General features: G+C 42.1%; 1 protein-coding gene across 1 annotated transcript in view; it reads right to left on the bottom strand.

Annotated features, from left to right (window-relative positions):
* The window catches only part of znf385c (zinc finger protein 385C), a 128,627-nt gene extending 107,849 nt beyond the window's left edge, over positions 1-20,778 (bottom strand). The window contains exon 1 of the mRNA XM_034144240.1: positions 20,744-20,778. The gene's annotated coding sequence lies outside the window, so the exon portion shown is untranslated. The remainder of the gene's footprint in view (positions 1-20,743) is intronic.
* Between the last annotated feature and the right edge of the window lie 527 nt (positions 20,779-21,305).

The following is a 21,305-nucleotide window of genomic DNA, read 5'->3' as shown; positions in this document are numbered from 1 at the left end:
TGCAGGAACTACCAAAAGAGCACACATTTACATGAAAACACAATACAAAATAGAAGCTAGATTAAAATGAGCACAATATACCTGATGTTATATCAAGGGCAAACACTATGACTAACCAAGATACAATATTTCACAAAACAACATTTCTTTCTTTATAGATACAGAGTATGGCCTGAGGCAGTCTGACATAAACCCATACACGCATTTTTAAATCTAGACTGGCAAAGTCTCCGACACAGATGAAATGTCTGAGTCACACACATGTCAGAAACATAACCTTTTGTAGTGCACATTCAGAGCTCTCTCACATCATATGTTTCTCCTTCAACAGGGATGAGAGCGGCTCGCTGCGTCACACACACACCACAGGCTACAGAGCTAGGTCACTGAAGATTGTAGTGCAGAAGAGGAAGAGAGAAATACATGTGATGTGACACTGGGCAGACTATTTGACATTTCTTGTCCTTAAGTAAAAAAATCATGTCATGTCCGAATGAGTCAGTCTAATCTTCTGGTTGACAAGTCACAGCTGACTGACGGTAAAATGTGAGAGGTAACGTTTCTGGAGTAACCTTTTATTTAACTTTTCTGCCACATTTGAACCTAGACTTCTTGATAAATATTCACCCAACTGCAGTCATTTACTGTAGTGCATAATTAGCTTGAGTAGGTTTAAATATGAACTTCATCATAATTGTAAATAGCAGGTGTCTAATTCGTTTGTGGTGGGCAAAAGAGGGAAAGGTGTCCATTCATCCTCACTCTGCTGCTCCAGACCCCTGAGAGCTCAGAGCAGACCTGAGAGCTTGTTGTACTCCTCCCACACCAATTCTCCTCCTTAGCCCCCTGCTCCTTTTCAAATTAGACAGAAACACTCCATCGAATCAACCCACGCTCGCCTGACAAAGGAAAGTGCTCTAAACACCGCCTACAGTACCCAAAGATGTTATCCACCTCAAGGGAGTCAGAACACTTCTATAAATCATGAAATCTTTCGAAGATAAAGTCTAACTCCTTAGCAGTTTTGAGATGTGATAACGTATGTGTTTTTGGTAGATCCCCTACAGATTCAAACAGATTAAACCCTTCCTAGTGTGTTCACACAATACCCACTGCTGTATTGTGCCCTCGAGACATTGCACTTCTGCTGAAAGGACCTATCGACCACAACCATATTTAAAGATATGGAGCGAGAAGTCCTGTAACTGGGATCTTTATAGCTTTACCACAGATGCTACTGAGATGCTGTGTGAATATAGAGGTCATTATTCACCAGACAATGCTCGTATAGCAGTGATGGTTGATTAAGAGAGTGGTTCATTAATGACGTCACACATATTTCTAAAACAAAATATTTTGTTACTCAGCAATAATGCAGTGTGATGTAATGTGAAAGGTTGATGTTTCTGTAAAATCAAATGTAAAATATGTTAACAGGAAAGTTCAAAATGAGAAAAAGACAATTGTTGATTTGGTTCTCAACCTCAAGGAATAATTGGCCAACTAATTATAAAGAACCTCAACATGAAATGTAATGTGATACTTGTTCTCTGGTCATGCTTTGAATTACTTTGAGATGTTGTGTTTTTTATTAAAACACAGAGCAAATATATAACCTTAACTGCTCCTCTTGATCAAGGAGCTAAATTCATCTGTGATCAACAGCGTGCATTTACATTTGCACTTGCACTTGTTTTAGACACAACCAGTGAGACATACTGGGTGGCTGAGCAGGTTGGGATAGGACACCGGTCAGTGCATTGAGTATTCTTTTGAATTATGAATGATTGAATATAGTGGTAAATCACCTAACACTAGAACACTAGAAATCCACACTCCATCGGCCAAACCCATAAGTAAATACATCTTTTGTTGATTGATTGACATCTGACACAGCGAATGGTGATAGCCTCTTTTGCTTTCTAACAGCCATTGGATTAAAGCCAAGTTTCGACTTTCAGAGCGACTGTCAATCAAATGCTGGACATTGTCTCAGTTTGTGGGACACAGGAAAAATGCTAAAAATGCTGAGCAGTGCCGCACAAAGTGGGACATCTGGTCACCCTAGACACAACCAGAGAGACATGCAGGGCGGCTGAGCAGGCTGGGATAGAACACCGGTTAGTGCATTGAGTATTTGTTTACATTTATGAGCAGGCACCCAGTTCTATGAATGATTGAACACTGAGAAGTGGTAAAGCACTTTGTGTGGTTCGAACACTAGAAATCCGTCTTATAAATGCAAGTTTTACCATAAAGTATTACACATAACAGGGAGAATAGGTTTATCCTCAGTGAGACAAAATGTAGACCCTGCTGTTAAAAAAGAAAAACATCCAGTGTTCGAAAAAAAAAACTCTTCAACTACAGCTACATCCTCTCAGCTGTTCCAAAATAAAACTATTTCTATCAGCATCTTGTTCCCACACACAAAGACCGAGACACAATAAGTACCGGACATCAAAGGCAATCAGGAAGTTATGAAAGCCAGCAACTAGGCTTCTACATTTGTCAAGATTCAAACATAATCAAGCCAAAGAAAAACTACTTTCAACTGAGGGAGGAAAGGCTTTTGAAATAGCACCAACATTTGCCTTCATTACCCCTCTGTAATAAGCAGACAAAAGTACAAGAAGCAGGCACACACTACTCAGTACATCAACATCATGTTAAATCACCCTGACAGCACTCTCCATCTCAGTGGTGTTAAATCAGGCCACTCTCTGAGAATGGACAGTGAAGCACAGACCCTCCCTGTTATGCTAGTTTTTTGCTGGAGGTGGAGGGGAGAGGGGTCTGACAGTCAGCCATGCATGCAAGGCCAGTCTGTTGTAACTGGCTCACTTGTTTAATAAGCTAGGTCTTAATTTGCTCACGATGCACACACTCAAAAAGGCAGAGGAAGCAGGGGAAACATTTGCCATTGAAAAAAAAAAAGTGTAAAACCTTCAAGCAAAAGGGATTTTAATAAGATTCCTGTGAAAAAGGATTGGTGTGAAAATCCTCAGTTCCCTTTTCACTCTCATCATCTTATGCATGCCTGGTTCAGACTACCCCATATCAGACATATTAAAGCCTGAGCTAGCCATTGTGTTGGTTTGGATTGGGAAAGACAATGAGCGTTGGCTGCCTCGTTTTATCCCGTGTAGGAGACAACAACCAATGCGGCATCTTGGACCGCATCAAGATGCATGTAAGAATTGCTCTGGCTTTCCAAAACATGTTCCCTCACAACCTTGACCTTGAACAGTAGTAACACAGTCGGAGTGCTCTTCAACTGTAAACACGGTGAAGTGAAAGATCAATGATGCGAAAGATAATGATGTTGGTGTTGCATTTGAAACTGTAAAGCCAAGGAAAGGTCAGTACATTTTCACCTATTTCTAAGGCGTTGTCAAACATAAGGAAAGATAGCAAGTGTTGACTGGTCTTGGTTCAAAGTGTCTTTGTCAAGTCAAGTCAAGAGTTCCACTACTACAGTAAGAAATCGTCTAATCTGAAAAAGTGATCATTGCAACAGTCAAACATAATGATGTTGTTGTCAGAACCATGGCCTTGGTCCATAACTACTTAGTGCCTTTCACCTGGACTCACAATACAATTTGCATATCATACATTCATATTCAGGCAGAAATGAAGGGAGAGATCACTCAACAAAAAGGGAAAAAGGGAAAAATCTAATTTCAGAGAGAAGTTAACATGACGGCTTTAGTGGAACATGTTTCTCAACAAATCTCTCTGGATCTAGCAGCCATTTCCTTTGTGAATTACTACTAAATTGCTGAAGTGCAATTTCAGTGGACCAGCCAGCACCTCCTGAACAAACATTTCTATGGGCAGACAGAAAAATAAAACAACTAATACTGTACCACAGATTGACAAGGGGGAAAAGTATAGTACTGTGATATTTTCGTAGTAGTAATACATCTGAAGTCAAAGATAGCATTGTCACGGTCTGGGTGGGGACACTGTCACTGTTATGGCGCATTTCCACCACACGGTCGGCCTCGGCCACACTCGGTACGGCACGGTACGGCTTGGCCGCGTTGGGCCTTAACAGGGCCGACTCACTTCATGCTGCGCTTCCATTACAGTTTAGGAACTGGGGTAGTTACTATAGTAACGCAGTGTAGGCGGAGCCGTGACGTCATCTTCAACGAGAACCCCAGAAAAACAACACAGCCGTTAGCTGTTAGCACTCAGAGCGCACAGCTCCTTATATATGTTCAGAAACTCGACAAAAGTTAAACAAGTACAAACCACAGACTGCCTGTGTCATGGTGAATACAGTCGCTGCTTTATTTATTTATTTATGTCTGTATAGGCCGTTGTTGTGAGTGTGGACGGTCGGAGCATATACTGCGTTAGCTTAGCCAATCTCCATCTAGAAAACACGCATTTTAAAAGGTTTTTCGCCTGCCGTCTGTCTGCAAACTTGCCAAAGCATTAATTCATGGTTTTTACTAACCGGTATCAGTATGTTGTTACTTCGGCATCATTTTGAAACGTGTATTACAATTAAATCACGGTCAAATATGTCCATCTTGTTGTAGTTGTAGCCCCCTTGCCAGCGATCCTCTCTCTAGTTTAGCATACTCAGCCCGACTCAGCCCTGTTTGTTGGCCCCGATAGAACCACAATTTTGTCGGGCCAGAAAAGAGGTGAAAAAGTGGCCCCGGGCCGGGCCGGGCCGGGCCGGGCCGTAACTAGGCCTAGTGGAAGCGCAACCAAAAACGGGCACGGCACGACACGGCACGCTTAAAGCGCGCCATGGTGGAAATGCGCCATAATGGCGCATTTCCACCATGGCGCATTTCTAATTATAGAGACCCCTGTGTTTACTATGTCTTTCATTTTTGTAAAGCACTTTGAATTGCCTTGTGTTGAAAGGTGCTATATAAATAAACTTGCCTTGCCTTACTATGGCCTAATTACTTTTTAGCCTATTAGCAAAACAGAGAGAGATAGCGACATGAAATAAAATAATTCAAAGCAAATGTATGAGGCAGCAACATGGCTGGACTTCACACTGATATAAAGTGTATTGCACAAATCTACACTGGCAGACACACACACACTGGGCTCCCAGGGGGCACTGCATTGAACAACAGACGCTTCAACTCTCATCTGGATGATACACATTTTCCCCTTTGAGGACAAAGACAAATGTTCCCCCTCTCTGTTCATATAGCTTGTCAAACAGCATGAATGGTGCAGGAGATCCACCAGAGTCAGAGTCCAGCGGGGTAAATGGCTCAGCTGGCCACAGATAATCATTACACTCATTACGATTCCGCTGTGCCGTCGTCAAAATCATTGATGCCCATGCTATTGGAGCAAAACGCTCATGCTGCTGGAGGCATGGCTGAGCTTTGTGGGCCAGACACCCAGCTGAGACAAATGTCTTCACATGGCGGTGCATTGTCTCTTTATTGACAGAACAGCAAAACGTGAAAGCAGATTCTAGTTTTCTATACAAGCTCATTCCTCTTTTTAGACGTGCTAGTGGATCGTTCTGTGGCAATCTTACCGACCCCTCTATCGGTACGTAGGTCTGTCTGACACTTTTGTCTTGACAGAAATATTTTTAAAAAACTGTTGGACAACGTTTTGTGCAGACATTACAATTAAATGACTTTGGTGATCCCAAGCGCCACTAGCTTATCACACTTACTTAGTAGAATAAATCAACATCTACAGAAATTAAGAGTTACCGTATGATGAATCTTACTGACTTTGGCAATTCCTTGACTTATATCTTGCCCCACAATTATGTCGACAGTTTTAGGTGAAATTGCTGAAAAACTTTTGATAGATCTATAGCCATTGATTTTGTCAACCATTTTCCCATTAGATTAATTGTCTAAAAAGCTATCACCACTACCTAATCAAAATGTCAGTTTAAAGCAGTTGTAATGACATTTTCCTACCTTACTTCTGAGATTTGGGCATTTAACAATCTACTGTTTTTCCATTTTTATTTAATTACCTGGGACTTAAAATGTAGCTCAATTGATCCAATTGCCGTTATACTAAAACGTAAAATCTTGCTTTTGATACATTTAGTTTGGAATTGAGGATTTTTGTTGATTTGAGTTGTTTGCCTGGAACTTTCCAACGTTCATGGTTAAATTGTGGTTGTCCTTGCATCTAGACAATTTCCTGAGATCAAACAAAGAAAATGTATGTAGCTGCCACTTCAAGGTGTAGTTATATATTTGGGGCAACTCAAACTCTTGTGAATATGTCACAGCAATATCCTCCTCCATTTGCATAATCCTGTAGATAAGAGGAGTGGCTGTTAATATACCCAAGAAAATCATTAAAGTTTTCACATCTTCACTGAATATTGTGGCAATAAAAGTGTGTTATAATCACACAATGAATGTGCTGAATGTTGTTCCACCCACAGCTGGTTGATGGAGCTGAGGCTGACAGCACTTCTGAGAGTGTGAAGGTTGCCAAATTTGTGACATTAACTACTTCTTTTAGTTGTGCTAAATGTATGACTCATTTTTCTCCCTATCACCCCATCTGTCTCTAGCAAGGAATTGTAGAGAAACAGAAACTCATTGTAGGTTCCCTTCAAACCCTCTCTGACCATAAAAGCACACAGCAATCCAAGCAATATTAATGAAAAGCAAACTGTGCTTTTAATCTGTGAGCTTGCAATGCTGAGCCCTTTGTATTATAATCTACAAAACAATCAAGTGCACAGATAGACAAGGCACGAGGCAGAGAAAAGGAATGACCCCCTCAGAACTGCTGAAATGGCACTGCATGCTGAATAACTGTTAAACCAAAAGAAAAGGATGGAGAATGGAAAGAAATAATGCAGCGTCCAATGGTTTGTACAGCCTTTGTTGTTCTACACTCGGAGAAAGATTTCTGCGTGATGATAGTCCGTCTTCATAAAGCAACATACGCCTCTTTTCTGCTTTTTCATTGTGTACCAATCAACGACTATGTGTAAGTCTGTTTCCATATCGCTGTGAGCCACCACCTCTTCCTCCCTCACTTCCCTCCTCTCTTCCTCACTCCGTCCTGGTTTCTGTCTCCGGTTGGTGAGTCAGGGAGCAGCGGGGGGTCCAAGATATTTGCATCGGTACCTCGCCTCATTTCCTTTCCTAATGGGAGACATGGGAGCATGGCAGCAGACAGAAGTAGGGGGGGCTGCGGGACAGGGGAGGAAAAGGTGGGTGGGTGGAGGGGTTGATAGAGCAAGAGATAGAGAGATACAGAAAAAGAGAGGCTATCAAACAAAAGAGTAAATGATGAAATGTGTTCAAGTAGGGTGGTGGGCCCGGGAGACACATTAGCATTAAAATAGCAAACATCCAAAAATGCAAATGATGCGCTTTTCCACGAGTGACTCATTTGTAGCTTAAGTGTGTTGATTAAAACCCGGGGTAACACTGTGATTCATTGTTGCTCGCATTATCAGACTAGATCAATCCAGACAACCCCCCCCCCCTCCTCTTTGAGATGCTAGAGCTCACTGATTCATCCACTCTGCTAGTGCTGCAACGTTTGGTACTTCTACATGAGCACTTGTGTGTGCAAGCATGTGTGTGGCTGCGTTTTTGCGCCTTTTTGTGATGGGCAATCAAGCACCGCTCACTCCACTAGAGGAGGAGAGGCCCACACATCATCCCCATGACAACACTGCGCCTGCTTGCCAATAAGAGTACCTCTACCTATCTAAGTCATTAGGCAGGCAGCCACCGATGCATTACCCATTATCAGATGGTGCATAACAAGCAGCTAGACCCTCACACAGAAATATCCACCAAAGCATACAAGCACATACTAAGACAATACAGAATCAAGACAGCTTAAAGACCTATTTGTCAGCTAATGGGGAAAAACAAGACGCAATAGGTCCCATCACTGCCTCTCAACGCTGGGGGACTCCATCACCCAGCTGCAGGAGTTGATTTGGACCTGGGAGCATCCCTGTTTGCCATCCATCTGTTACTGCAGCGCTGGGAATGCATTCAGGGTCTGTGTGCTCCTGTTTGCGGCAGAGGACGATTGCATGCCAGGCCCCTGGGCTGACACCACTCCGTGCAGAACCTAATGCTAGCATTACTCTCCAGGGGAAATGGGGTTTGTGTCCCAGCTGAGCAGGCTACAGGCTGGGTTGGGGGGGGGGGCCTGTGCCAACTGGAAGTTTTCACTGAGGGTAAAGCCAGGGGCGACAGAAAGAGGAAGGAAGGGAGGAACTGTGCACACTGGGAAACAAACATCCGTCACAGGCTTCTGCTTTGTCACCGCTTTACGACAATTAAGATCACCTTTTCTTCTAATCGCCAAGCACTGCAGCAGCCTAGGACTGGAAACTGTAGTGACATGCATCGCACCGCATTGACCACACAGAGCCCGGTTTTTCAAGCAATCTAATATAGCTTTTCACCTTCCAGTGTAGGTGTTTGGTCAGCCAACACATCATGCAAGTGTTCTTTTCAAACATAACACTGTCTTTAAAACCTTTGGTTTTTGGTAAATGCAAATACATTTTAAACTGTTACTCGCTGTTTGTAATATTGGCTTTCCGTTGTCTCCTATCCCTAGCTCAGATAATATTTATTTTCCCTTTGCTTAATGAAGCTCCTCCAGAACCAGAGAAGAAACAAACCTTTTTAAGGGGTGAATAGTAATACACATGACTAATGAAACAGATCTTAGCTTTAACCACACACAAAAAAAGTGTTAATGGCTTCTCTGAGTCATCAGGTGATAACCAAAAAAACTGTTCATGTTTGAGCACTCCAACTCCCTTAAAAGCTGATAATGGCGATTGTTAAACGACCATCTTTTCTGCCCTTCTTTAATTGGGATTGACATTTAAATGAAGTACTTAATGTGTGCCAAGGACAGAGTATGCCGTGTTAACAATTAAAATGCTGCTTAATGGGGCCTGCCAGGGCTATTTTGAGTGCATGTTGTGGGAGAAAGAATAGGGCATCTCTATTAGTCAGAAACCAGAGCATTTCCCTGAAGTGGGCCAAGGTCAAATGCACTCCTTAGTTTCTAGGCCAGCTGCTCATCATCCAGGCACTTCAAACCCTGACTACAGTCATTAACATAAACACCGACCTGGGAGAAGGCTTTTAGCATACAAAAAGTGGCCATCGAGGATGTTCTGTCATTTATGCAACATCTCTCTGGCATGTAAAAAAGCAAGGGCTGCTAGCATGCTTCAACGGGGGCTGAGAAGTACCCTCAGGGCCCATTACTCATCTCTTTGAAAGACAGGCTTCCTCTCACTTCTCGCTCACTCTCTCTTTGATAAAGTCTCTGTAGGTCCACGCTGTAAGGAAGATTTGGGCTCACAGGTACAGAGGAAAACGGTTCAACTTGGCTTGAGCTTGTGGGCTTCAGCGATCACAAAGCAGACTATAAAAACAGTCAAGAAAGCAGGACGTACTGTATAGCAGCCGCCAAAATCAGACGCAACTCTGGGGCAAGTCTCAAAGACGTATGTGTGGACAGGAGGGAAATGGGATGGTGTAGAGAGAGGGCTGTGCCAGAGGAAGGTGGAAGTTCAATACAGAAACACAGAGCTCCAATGTGTGTCCTTTCCACCATTAGTGTCCTCCTGCCTTCATCCTTCTGAAGGCTCCAGTGTGCCCCTGTGTCCCGGTCCAGAGGGGGAACAGGGCTCCTCTCTGTGTTTCCCCTACCTTGTGAGGGGTCAGCCGCCCTGCAGGCAGGTTTCACTGTGTGCTTTTGGGGTTAGACGTTAGCCCCAACCAGAGGAGGCCTGTGTGTTCATGTGCCACCGAAAAGTTTACAGTGAAGGAGGAGTGCCTTGATAGAGGCTGTGAAGTGGGAAAAGGCAATGACTGAGCACAGTGTTAGGAATATTAAATGAATTCTTTACACTTGATACGTTTCCATCCTGCTGTCAAGAGGATTTCAAGCCAGTGTATGAAAAGCTGTGAAAACATAGTCTTCCTGCTACTCAAAACGACTACTTTGATATCATTCATGAACAAGGAAAATGTTAAAGCATCTGAGTTCATACTGTCCTTATGTGGTACTGACATTTATTAAGAACATTTAAGATTTACATTCTATTCTATTGGCTGAGAGCTAGCTTCAGGCAATCAATAGAAACACCAGGAAAAGACAGAAATCCTTGCTGTTTCTCGCTGTTATGCTAAGCTAAACTTCCTGGCTGCTAGCTGCTAGTAAGAGTATTTCCCAAAATGTCAAACCTGTCCTTTAAAAACAGTGAAATGTGCATTTGCAGTTGCTCTTGAGCCTCAGTGGACGTTTTCTCCCTTAGATCTGGTTCAATATGTTATACCTCAATGTGTGCCATGGATGTAAACCATATATTCTAGCCAAACACTAGCCAAGTCTGCAAATATAACTACTGCATACTGGTGTACTGGTATTGGCAGGTAAAAGAGAAAGTAAGAGCCTGAGAGGTGATCAGTGGCTCTCTTCTTCATATGTTCCCTGCTGTGTTTTGTCTCCAAGTTTACTATCAGAAAACATTAGCAGAGCCCAAAGCGAGTGTGTTCTCTTTCAGCAATCTAGCTATTGATTTCCTACAGACTTTTGTGGTTCAATTTGGCTTTGAAGAATAAGAGTGCCTTGTTTTGATTCTTGCCTCGTTTCTTAGAGCAGAGTCACTGAGGCATCACTGGACTGCGGGTCCTGTGCAACTGTGTTTACACTTGGGGAATTAAGACACGAGAAGCTCCCTTTAGGTTATTTGGTATTCTGTGTGCCAGTCTGTCAACTGGAACAAAAATCCCAATTATTTTAGCAAGGATAATGGTAATAATATTTTTTTATAAAGGTCCCATGCCATGAAAAAGTACATAAATACTTGGAAAATAATCTATAATATATTTCACAGATGTAACAAGAAATACTTGAAAGAAAAGATGGGTTGAGTGAAACATCTTCAATAAAAGCACTACAAAAAAGGATGATCAACTTAAAGGTAGAGTATGTAATTTATTTCAGAAACACTTTTTGTTCCATCCCGATAGCAATGAATATATTAAATGCTTTGACAATAAATCTATACAAACATTTCATCTGTGGAAGCCGTAGTACTGTAAAAAGTACGACCAATCAGGGCCGGCTAAAATAACTGGATGGCCTACCTGCCTGTCAGCCTTCCATCTGTGCACACACTTATCTCGTGCCCTCATTGGTCATGTGCGCGTTCGTGTGTGTTGGAGGAGGGGCTCTGTAAGGAAGTGGCAGATTTTTTCCGGTTGTGTACTTTCAAATTCTAGCGCACTCGAGCTGGTTTCTCCAAAATTACCTATACCCCACCTTTGAGGTGTCCAAATCTATTCAATCAGATGTGAAAAAACACATCCCTTTAAATAAAGATTTTAATAGTGAGGCAGAGATGTATTAGTGCAAAGGCAATGCTAATTGAAAACACAATACTATTGTTTAATTGAGCCTTTTAAAGTCAGCATCTGTACTGTCCTCTGTCCTCTCCCACTGTTCAAGGTTCGGCTGAACAAACTAAGTGTTGGCAATTTGCGGCTCTTCCAAAAAGCGAGTATATCTATTCCTGCCCTCTCTTCATCTTATGCTGTGCCCCCACTCCAACAGCAGTGTCGCTACAATTGTAAACCCAACCTCAGCAGCACCTGTTTTGTCTGCAAAAATGTTCCCAGGAGCAGAGCGCTGAAAGATGCCCCTTCTTCTCTTTACTGAGAGGAACAAAAATATATGGTTCAATTATAGGGGCTGTCAGGCAGGCGGGTATGAGTTTGTGATGGCCTGAACCGAGATAGGGTAGGATAAAGTGAACCAAGTGGTCCAGCTTTAAAACTCAGATTGCAAATCAACACAATTCTAATTTGACTGTGAAAAGAGTGCGATGAATCACTGGTAGAAGAAGTCTTATTTCACTTTTAGGACATGCCGGATGTACTGTAGAAGCAGTGACTCACCAAACAGGTAAGAAATGGAGAGGGACACAGCGAATCAATGCAGTTAACAGAAGTGATTTAGTGGATCAGTGAGTCGATGTGCGCGCGTCAGCCTTGTGAGTTAAGAGCTGATGTCTCGGCTGTCGCAGGGCTGAGAGGGCTTTTAAACTGGAGGAAGTGGAGTTAATGTGGGATCTCCAAGAGAAGAGAGCTGCCCTTGCTTTCCTCTCCCACTCTCAGCCCACCACTCTGACACACATGATAAGAGGCCCGAAGCAGAGTGCAAAGGGGCATAGCTAACATTCGTGCAGCCTAGAAACGAAAAACCCCACAGCTGGAGAAAAAAAGAGGATAAAGATTTTAAACATGCATAGATGACAAACTAAATAATACTAAGACTGTTCAAAGGATAAACAAGGTCAGTTTCCTTGAGCTGCTTAGCCCACATATGGTTTATGAGTGATAATCTGACTTTTAATCAAAAGGCCAGGCCGCCCCTGTTCACTAAGCCCTAGTTCATTGTGAGGAGGAAGAGGAGGCAGACCTGAATGAAGCGGAGTGATATCAGAAATTCTGAGTCAGCGGCTACGTCAATAGTAGCACCACAGGTCCATCTTCAGCATCACCACCAACGCTATCAGGCTATCTGGGGCGACCTGAACCACACCTATCGATACTCAGCCTCCTGTCCTCACAGCCGGCACGGTTCAATAAGAGACAGAGTAAAACAAGAGTGTGTGCCTGAGACCCGCCCCCCCCCCCTTCCCCAGACGTTGGAAGTTACTGTGATCAGCATGGATTACATGTCTTTCCAGTCTCCGATCGATGAGAGATGGAGTCGTGGGGGGGGGATGGTGGCTTGGTGGGGGGGGAGGAAGCTTTAGTGCCACCTCCTGCGGGCAGTAATGACTCTGATTGCTGATAGTGGAGCAGCGGGGGGGGGGGGCAGATGAGGAGCCGTAAACTGTGCAGGAGATAAATGCAGCAATGCTCCGAAAGGACGGTAGAATGGATGTCAACGTAAAACCACAAAAACAAATGTAGTTAATAAATGAAGTTGCCATCGTCAAGTTTGAAAAGATCATTTCTGAATTGATTGCCTGGGAAATTAATGATGGAACCGGTTTGTGTGAGCATCATCCTCCCCTGAGCACGCTGTGTTTTAACAAGAGGACTCGGGTCAAGTGCAAGACAAGTGTGACAGTTGAATCCCTCAACAGCTTTACTGACAGAGCCATGAAGCATCTCTGTACAACAACAAGCTCTTTCAACTTGTTAATTATGGAGTGTAGGAGCAAATACTCGCGAATGGGAGCTGTTAACATTTTGAACTTCTACAATATTTCGTTGGAGCAAAAATGTTAACTGCGATAGGATGATGAATATCAAAAGGTACAGACAGTTACAAATTCTCTTTTAGCCCCCGTTAGCTGAATGTAAAATAGATGACACATAGCTGATCCGAGTATCTGTGGGGCGCCTGTCTTCGCTGATGGCTGCTAGTGTTATCATTTGCTACTATTTCATATCTGGGTGACAGCCAAATGTCTTCAACCTGCAGATGACATTTCTTTATGATTTTCAGATCTTAATATTTACTCCGAAACCATTTTCCCGACTCAAACGTTAATGCTACAGTAAGCCACAGTGTTTATTTTTTCTTCAAAGCTTAATCTTCATACTTCCAGTGATATTAAAGTTCTATTTCAGAATTATACAAGAAAGCAGGAGTTTATATATATATTGTGACACAAATCCTTGGAAGTAATGACCTCAAAGATAGCTTTTATCAAGACAGACTAGTGGAGAAAGCTACTAAGCTTACGTAGCTCTTCAACATACAACATGTTGACACACAAGCTCAAGTTAAGTAAGGACAAATTGTGTTTAAACATAGAATATCATTCAAAAGCTTTTAGAGTGCAGGTTCATTCTGAAATGTGGCCTCAAAATAATCCCTCAGCTGAATATATTTTACTTTAACTAATGCATTTGATTCATTCTGATTTAGCAAACAATCGGGAAAATAGCCTGTGATGATTCTTCTACTGCAGCACTACCTGAAATTTCATATTGTAAAATGTCTTTTAAACTGACTTCCAATATGATCTTATTTAATGAATTGCCTACATTGCTCAAATAAATCTTGGTACGGGAAACCCTGGAAAGAGATGAGAACAAGAGCTCAACACACATGGTGGAGACTAAGAAGCAGTCTTCTCAGGTATAAATAAATAAGAGTAAAACTCTCCCCTCAATATTAATGACTATTGTGCCCTTGAGCAATGCAACTAACCACTGACAGCTCCAGCAACAGAGCTCCACTGAAAGACTGTGGTTGTGTTGTGCAGATGTGTGAATGTGTGTAACTGAATAAATTAGTGTATGTGAAGCAGGGTGTTTTTGAAAAAAGCCAAGCATACCTACTTAAATAAATGTAAAAGTCAATACCAGACGCACAATATCTGCATATTCATGACTGCGATCTATAACGGCATGTTTCTGATCAAAAGACTCTAGCCGCCACCCTTCCTGCAGTCGGACCCAAACAGGCGGCCTATTTATCGCATGTTGTTGTTGTGCGGACTGGTTGAGGAGGTTTACCTGGCCCAGCACACTGAGCCAGTGTTAACCCCAGAGCACCGTCATTCACCAGCAGCTCAGCAGCATAAACGCACCACTGTGTGTGCGCATGTGTTTGTGTAAGTGAATGCACCGCACTAACACTAGGGCCACTGTCAGTGTGAGTCATTACACATCTGTGAGTGTGAGGGCGTGTGTATCCAAGGCTCATGGCGGTGATACAGACTTCTGCCGCTTTCGTTTAATGAGGATAATGATTTCATAACAACGAATCAAAATGGGATCAAATGAAGCTCAACACAGACGGTGAATGTGCAATTGAAGGGGAGCTGCACTCTGCTTTAGATAAACCCAACTCTTGTTCCCCCTTTCTCCTCTGTCTGACTTCTTGCTGCCAGATGACCTCCTGTTTGGGCACTTATGGCGCGTTTCCACTACACGGCCTCGCTCGGCCCCGCTCGGTATGGCTAGGCCTCGTTAGGACTGGCTCACTTTATGGCGCATTTCCATTACAGTTTAGGAACTGGGGTAGTATCTATAGTAACACAGTGTAGGCGGAGCTGTGACGTCATCTTCAATGAGAACCCCAGAAAAACAACACAGCCGTTAGCTGTTAGCACTCAGAGCTCACAGCTCCTTATATATGTTCAGAAACTCGACAAAAGTTAAACAAGTACAAACCACAGACTGCCTGTGTCATGGTGAATACAGTCGCTGCTTTATTTATGTCTGTATAGGCCGTTGTTGTGAGTGTGGACGGTCGGAGCATATACTGCGTTAGCTTAGCCAATCTCCATCTAGAAAACACGCATTTTAAAAGGTTTTTCGCCTGCCGTCTGTCTGCAAACTTGCCAAAGCATTAATTCATGGTTTTTACTAACCGGTATCAGTATGTTGTTACTTCGGCATCATTTTGAAACGTGTATTACAATTAAATCACGGTCAAATATGTCCATCTTGTTGTAGTTGTAGCCCCCTTTCCAGCGATCCTCTCTCTAGTTTAGCATACTCAGCCCGACTCAGCCCTGTTTGTTGGCCCCGATAGAACCACAATTTTGTCGGGCCAGAAAAGAGGTGAAAAAGTGGCCCCGGGCCGGGCCGGGCCGTCCTAGTGGAAGCGCAACCAAAAACGGGCACGGCACGACACGGCACGCTTAAACCGCGCTCCGCGCCATGGTGGTATTGCGCCATTAGAGTGGAGGTTGAGGAGGTGCGGGAGTAGGTAGAAAGTGAAACCTAAACCTCTCCTCACCAGGGTTATGCAGTATCACTTCTCCAGCTTGCCACTGCAGAGCCTGAAGAGTCGATCCCCAGGCTGTGCTCCTCTGGTTGGGCATGGTAGTCTGCCAGGCAGGGCGCTGGAGAAGAGGGGGGGGCTCACAACTGCAGGCCTGAGTCAGGCTTCGTGCATCTGTCATAATCAGTGACCTCCGCCCTCTCTCTGCCACCTCAAGCTTCACACAGAGGACTAACCCAGGACAGAGGATGGACTCCGGGGTTGAAGGGTACTACCGTGTCGCTCCTTTAGGGAGAGTCACGGCCTGTGATTATGGCTTTTTATTACAGAGATTTTCCTTTTTTATTTCATGCAAAGCTCTGCACAGCTTGTTACCTGGCCTGTCACTCCTCACCCAACCCCTGGAGTCTGGCAAGGGAATGTATAATTTATTAAGATTGCTTGTTAAAGTCATTTGAGGTACAAAATCTGAATAAGTAAAACATTTAGGAATATTTCTGATTTATTCTGAGCACACCCAAAAGACATGTTTAACAAAATAAGTAGAAGCATTGGTATTTAATGCATAAGCAGTAACTATCAAAATGAGTGGTAGTTTTAGAATAAAAAGAAATCAGAATCATTGCGACCCACAAATAGATGTTAAATGCATGATAGTCAGAGTGTTTTTGTTTCATTTTAATACATTTAGTTTGCATAGCTGTGACGGTGCTTCTCTGTCGGCCTGACAGTGATGTCCTCCAGTGCCAAGCTTCCTCAGCTAATTGGAAATAAACTGTGTGTTTGTATTGGCAATAGGAAAAGCGACCAGCAAGTGCGTCAGAGTTCTTGAAGCAAACTTTTCATAGAATTCAACTGAAGGTCACCGTGCTGCTACTCACTATTTTCAGCGTTGGATGAAATCAAGGGTAATATTCACACACAGAGTAAGAGGGAGAAAAAGAACAAGAGAGGTCAACAAAAGGTGTATAAATAAGACTCAGGCCTTGCGGGCTCCAGCTGTGTGTGAGCGGGCCGGTCACCTTGGCTCAGCAGGCGATGATACCACAGATAACAGCAGTAAGAAGAGGATCAAAAGAAAAGTCCAAGCAAAATAGTGAGAGGTCACTCGAATAGCAGCGAACTATATGGTAAGCGATATACTGTATGAGCAAGAGGCCCAGATCAAAACAATACAAAATTAAAAAAGACACACTTTGGCGAGTGTTTGAAAAGATACCTTGCACATTTAGATATTTACCTATATAGTCTTGACCAGCAGTAGCAGTAAGCATGGCTGCAGGCTCAAAATACAGAGACATAATTCATTTGGGTGCAGACATGATGTTAAGTCACAGGAAGGCCAGACAAGCAACCTGACCCTGAGCTGTAGGAGACGAGAAAAGGGCTGGAGGCGCTGAGTTCAAGGAAAATAGTTTGTGTCAAGACACAGAGAGGGAGAGCCGTTGTGCTTCAGCCCACATCGTGTTCATGATGATGGTGTCACTATAAACCACTCAGCGCTACGTCTACAAGGACTCTTACACTCCACCTGTCGGAAACAGTTTACACTACATCAAGATATGTGGGATGGGGGTGTGGATGCTTCCCAAGTTCCCAAATCATGCCCTCTCACTCTTATTGTTTATATTTGACCTCTATCATTCTGTATCTACTTTTTTCTCTTTACACACGGATGGGGTTAATGTTTACAATTCCCCCTGCATGTGAGGCGCAATCCTACGCCAAAAATCTCTGATAACGTCTACAAAAAAGAGAAAACCCTTCCGTTTCTCTAAGAAGTGGTCAGAATGTGGAGGGAAGCCCCAGAGTGACCCCTTTCACATCTAATATTTATGCTTTCTGTCAAATGACCCAGTGAGATGAATAAGTGTCTTCAGCATAGAGCAACATAAAGAGCATGAATCCACTTTAACTCATTTTGCCAGGGCATGTTTGCCCACTGGCCTCCTGAACTGGAAGTCAACACGAGTATCTACCTCAACAACATGTAGTGACTGTTTGTCTCTTGCCAGTTATCAGCGCTGCCAACAAGAGACTATTAGAAACTAAGCAATAACTCCCAAAACAAACACATACCTATTTATCGTCTCAGGGTGAAGATACATGAACACCTACAGTTCATACTGTGGTTTCTGCACATTAAGTAAATACAAATTAAGTCTTATTTTTCCAAACTGAAACACTGGCTCGAGAAACATAATCGATCCTGTAACACAGCATGCTTAAAAAGTGTTGTTTAATTGAACATAAATAAGTCATTAGCGCAAATTGGTCTCATAAGTTGTGTATGTTTTCCATAAAGAAGGGTCAGTGGAAGAAACCCTTTTTTACTATAAAACAATGCAGCTGGGAAGTATATGCTGATCATGTTTTTTATATATATCATTTAATGAGTTTAACAGTGCATGTAAACGAACGATCTCAAGTCTAAACAGCTCATAATCCCTTTAATACCTGAAATTGGCCTTAAAATAAAAAAATGTTAAGGTTGAAAAAACATGACATTTGTAAGGATTAGGAGTAATTATAAAATAAAACAATTTGACCGCCTTCTAGGTGGCTTTGAGGTTGTGTGAGACAGACATTTCTTTGGTGAGGAAGAGCAAGATGTTCGAAATCTTGATCATCTTTGTAAACTTCTTGTTTTCCCACGTGCGATGTTTCCCTTTTTCTACACGGTAAATCCAATTAGTGACTGCAAACATTACAACTGTGCAGCTGGTTTCTATTTATGTTCCTGCTTATGATGAATGCAAAGAGAAAATACCTGACAGCTACTAAGAGCTCTGATTTTTTCAGAAGAATCTGCTAAACCTGAGTGAGGCGGTTAAGCCTTTTCCACGGTTTAGCAACTAAAATTAGGACACTTAGATATCTGCATGCTCTGTAACAGAATGAAGTGTGTACAGTAGTGTGTCAGTATGAGTAACATGAGAGACACTCAAGCACTTCATGCTCTCTAGGAGAACGTCAGAATGCTGTTTTCATCTCAATGACTGCTTTGAGAGGGTTATGGTTTATCAGTAACAACCCAAAAGGGGGATGTAGATAAAAAGGGATGTTTTTCCATATTTGCTTTCTTATTCTGTTCAGCACAACGATGTCGCTGGCATAACAAAAGAAGTAATAGTACGATTTAGATCAAATCTAACAACAGACACAAGGTTTAACAGGTACAATTTGCACTTTTTCAAAAGAAAGATTATGTTTTGGGGTTTTCTTTTAGTAGATTCACGACATATAGACATAAAGGGAATAGAGAGGCGACAAAATCCAGCAATGAGCTGTGGGTTGGACAAATATTTGCAACAAAAAACACAATTTGTGACAAATATTTGCAACAAAAAACACAATTTGTGACAAATATTTGCAACAAAAAACACAATTTGTGACAAATATTTGCAACAAAAAACACAATTTGTGACAAATATTTGCAACAAAAAATACAATTTGTGACAAATATTTGCAACAAAAAACACAATTTCCTCTTCCTCTGACTCCTCCAATCTAGGTAAAAACTCTTATATGCCAAACATCCTTTACAAAAGGATAATAAAAAACACAAATGACTGTGAGAAAGTCATTGAACACTTCATCATAACATCAAGACAGATTGCAGCATTTATCAGACAGGTCTATTCATTGGGAGAAGCCAGTTCTAAAAGGTGCTGTCCATAAATAAAGTCTGTCCATAACAGCCGCACTTTGTCAATTTCTCTACATCAAGCCTGCGATATTTCACTTGATTTATCAGACCTCTTACTCGTAACAGCTACTGAGCAACAAGATTGCAGCAGAAGAGGTGTTCAGTAGAAAATCCAATATAATCAAGTGACAGTTACACACTCCACTGTGACCCTGATCACTTAAGGAGGACAGGCTAATCCCAACATCTGTATACCAACACACCCTTCTCTATGTACAGTTGTGATTATAAAATCTACTTTTCTTATCAGAGCACTGCCAGCGCTGATGAAATATACAGGTCAAACCTCAGAATAAGCACAAAGCAGTAGAGTGTGTAGAATGAATGCTCACATGAAAACACATCCTACATTACATGTCCCAGGATCTTAAATGCAAAGTCACATTTTGGCCACTTTAAGGCCAATAAACATTGGCCAGTTATTATGTAGCTTTATTGCCAAGAATAAATATGCATAAACATTTCACAAAGTTATACATTTATTATCTCCTGAATACTATTTCCTTTTATAATAGATAGAGGTTACTATAAATGTTGTTCATCTTTTAAAGTTTGAAAAAGAAAACTAAATGAAAGAGCAAAGTTAATACTGAGAATCAATAGGCTGCAGTGCAGATCAAAATAAATAACCAGAATGTAGACTCATTGAGAATTGTCAGGCAAAATTCCATTAAGTAAGATGATACACTAAGTCGGTACGGGGGCATATTTATTGGGTAGCTATAGAGGAGGACTGAGTTCATAAGTATGAATGTTGTCACCATCGACTCTCAGCTGACTATAAATATGATAACCTTTAATAGTTGTTAAAGAATATCGTTCCTCATTTGTGGATAGAATCTATTAAGAAGGTACCAAAAAAACATCAACATATCCGGGAAACACTGATATATCATCCGCACTAAAAACATGTAGGGACATTTGTTATGATTATATGAATTGTAATATTTATCCAGTAAAACAGGTTATAATCTCAAATAAAACAGCTTTTCTGACAGGACGACAAGTGTGGAGAAAGTGGGTTAGAAGTCTGGTGCTTCTGATGCGCAATTACGCATAAGGTTTAAAAACCTACGATCTGTTATCCAAACATAGGTGCCGCGTTAATCCAAACCGAAAAACGACAAAAATAAAAAACTTTACGACACCACACATGCAATTAACTCCAGCCTTCCAGAACTCAACGATGCACCTTAAACTGTGGCATCAATATCAATTCCAGCGAAATCAGAAACTTTTGCAGAGACAGCTCTCTTCTTCACGTGAGACAATAAAAGCAGACAGGAGAGCGCTTACCGGTCCCGTTCCGTTTCCGACTTTCCCGGTGCTCGTCCGTGCCCAGCAACAGTGGAAACAGATTGGTACAGACTGGCTGCCAACACAGGAGAAGCAGATCTGTCCAGGGCAGCGCTTTATCAAGTCAGACATCGTTACACTAACTAAAGCCGGAAACGCCTTTTAATAATAAATGCGTAAATGTTTTTGTACTCGTAGAGAAGCAGCTATCATACAACAGCAGTACAAAACAATTATAATCAATGAATGAAAAACAATAAAGTCCCCAAAGCAGTATGAGTTTAAGTTGTCTGTTTTCAGTCAAGGTATTATGGCTTTAGGCAACACACATATTGTATTGACCAAATGGTTACTATGAAAAACCAGTTTGAAGATTTTTTTACAACATAGCTCAAAACTTAAATGATGAATAGGTATTTTTATTTTCGACTTTATATTTTATCACACAAGAAAGAGTGAGTTTTATTTTGAAATTCATGACCGGATGTCGTTGTTCTCTTTATGAGTGGTGCTGGTCAGTTCAAACTGACCGCTGGTCCTAAATCCAGCAGCACATCACGGA

Source organism: Trematomus bernacchii, unplaced genomic scaffold (assembly GCF_902827165.1).
Source record: "Trematomus bernacchii unplaced genomic scaffold, fTreBer1.1, whole genome shotgun sequence".
In the NCBI taxonomy this organism is placed as follows: Eukaryota; Metazoa; Chordata; class Actinopteri; order Perciformes; family Nototheniidae; genus Trematomus; species Trematomus bernacchii.
Note: the sequence above shows the minus strand (reverse complement) of the source record. Positions and strands in the feature narration are given on the sequence as shown.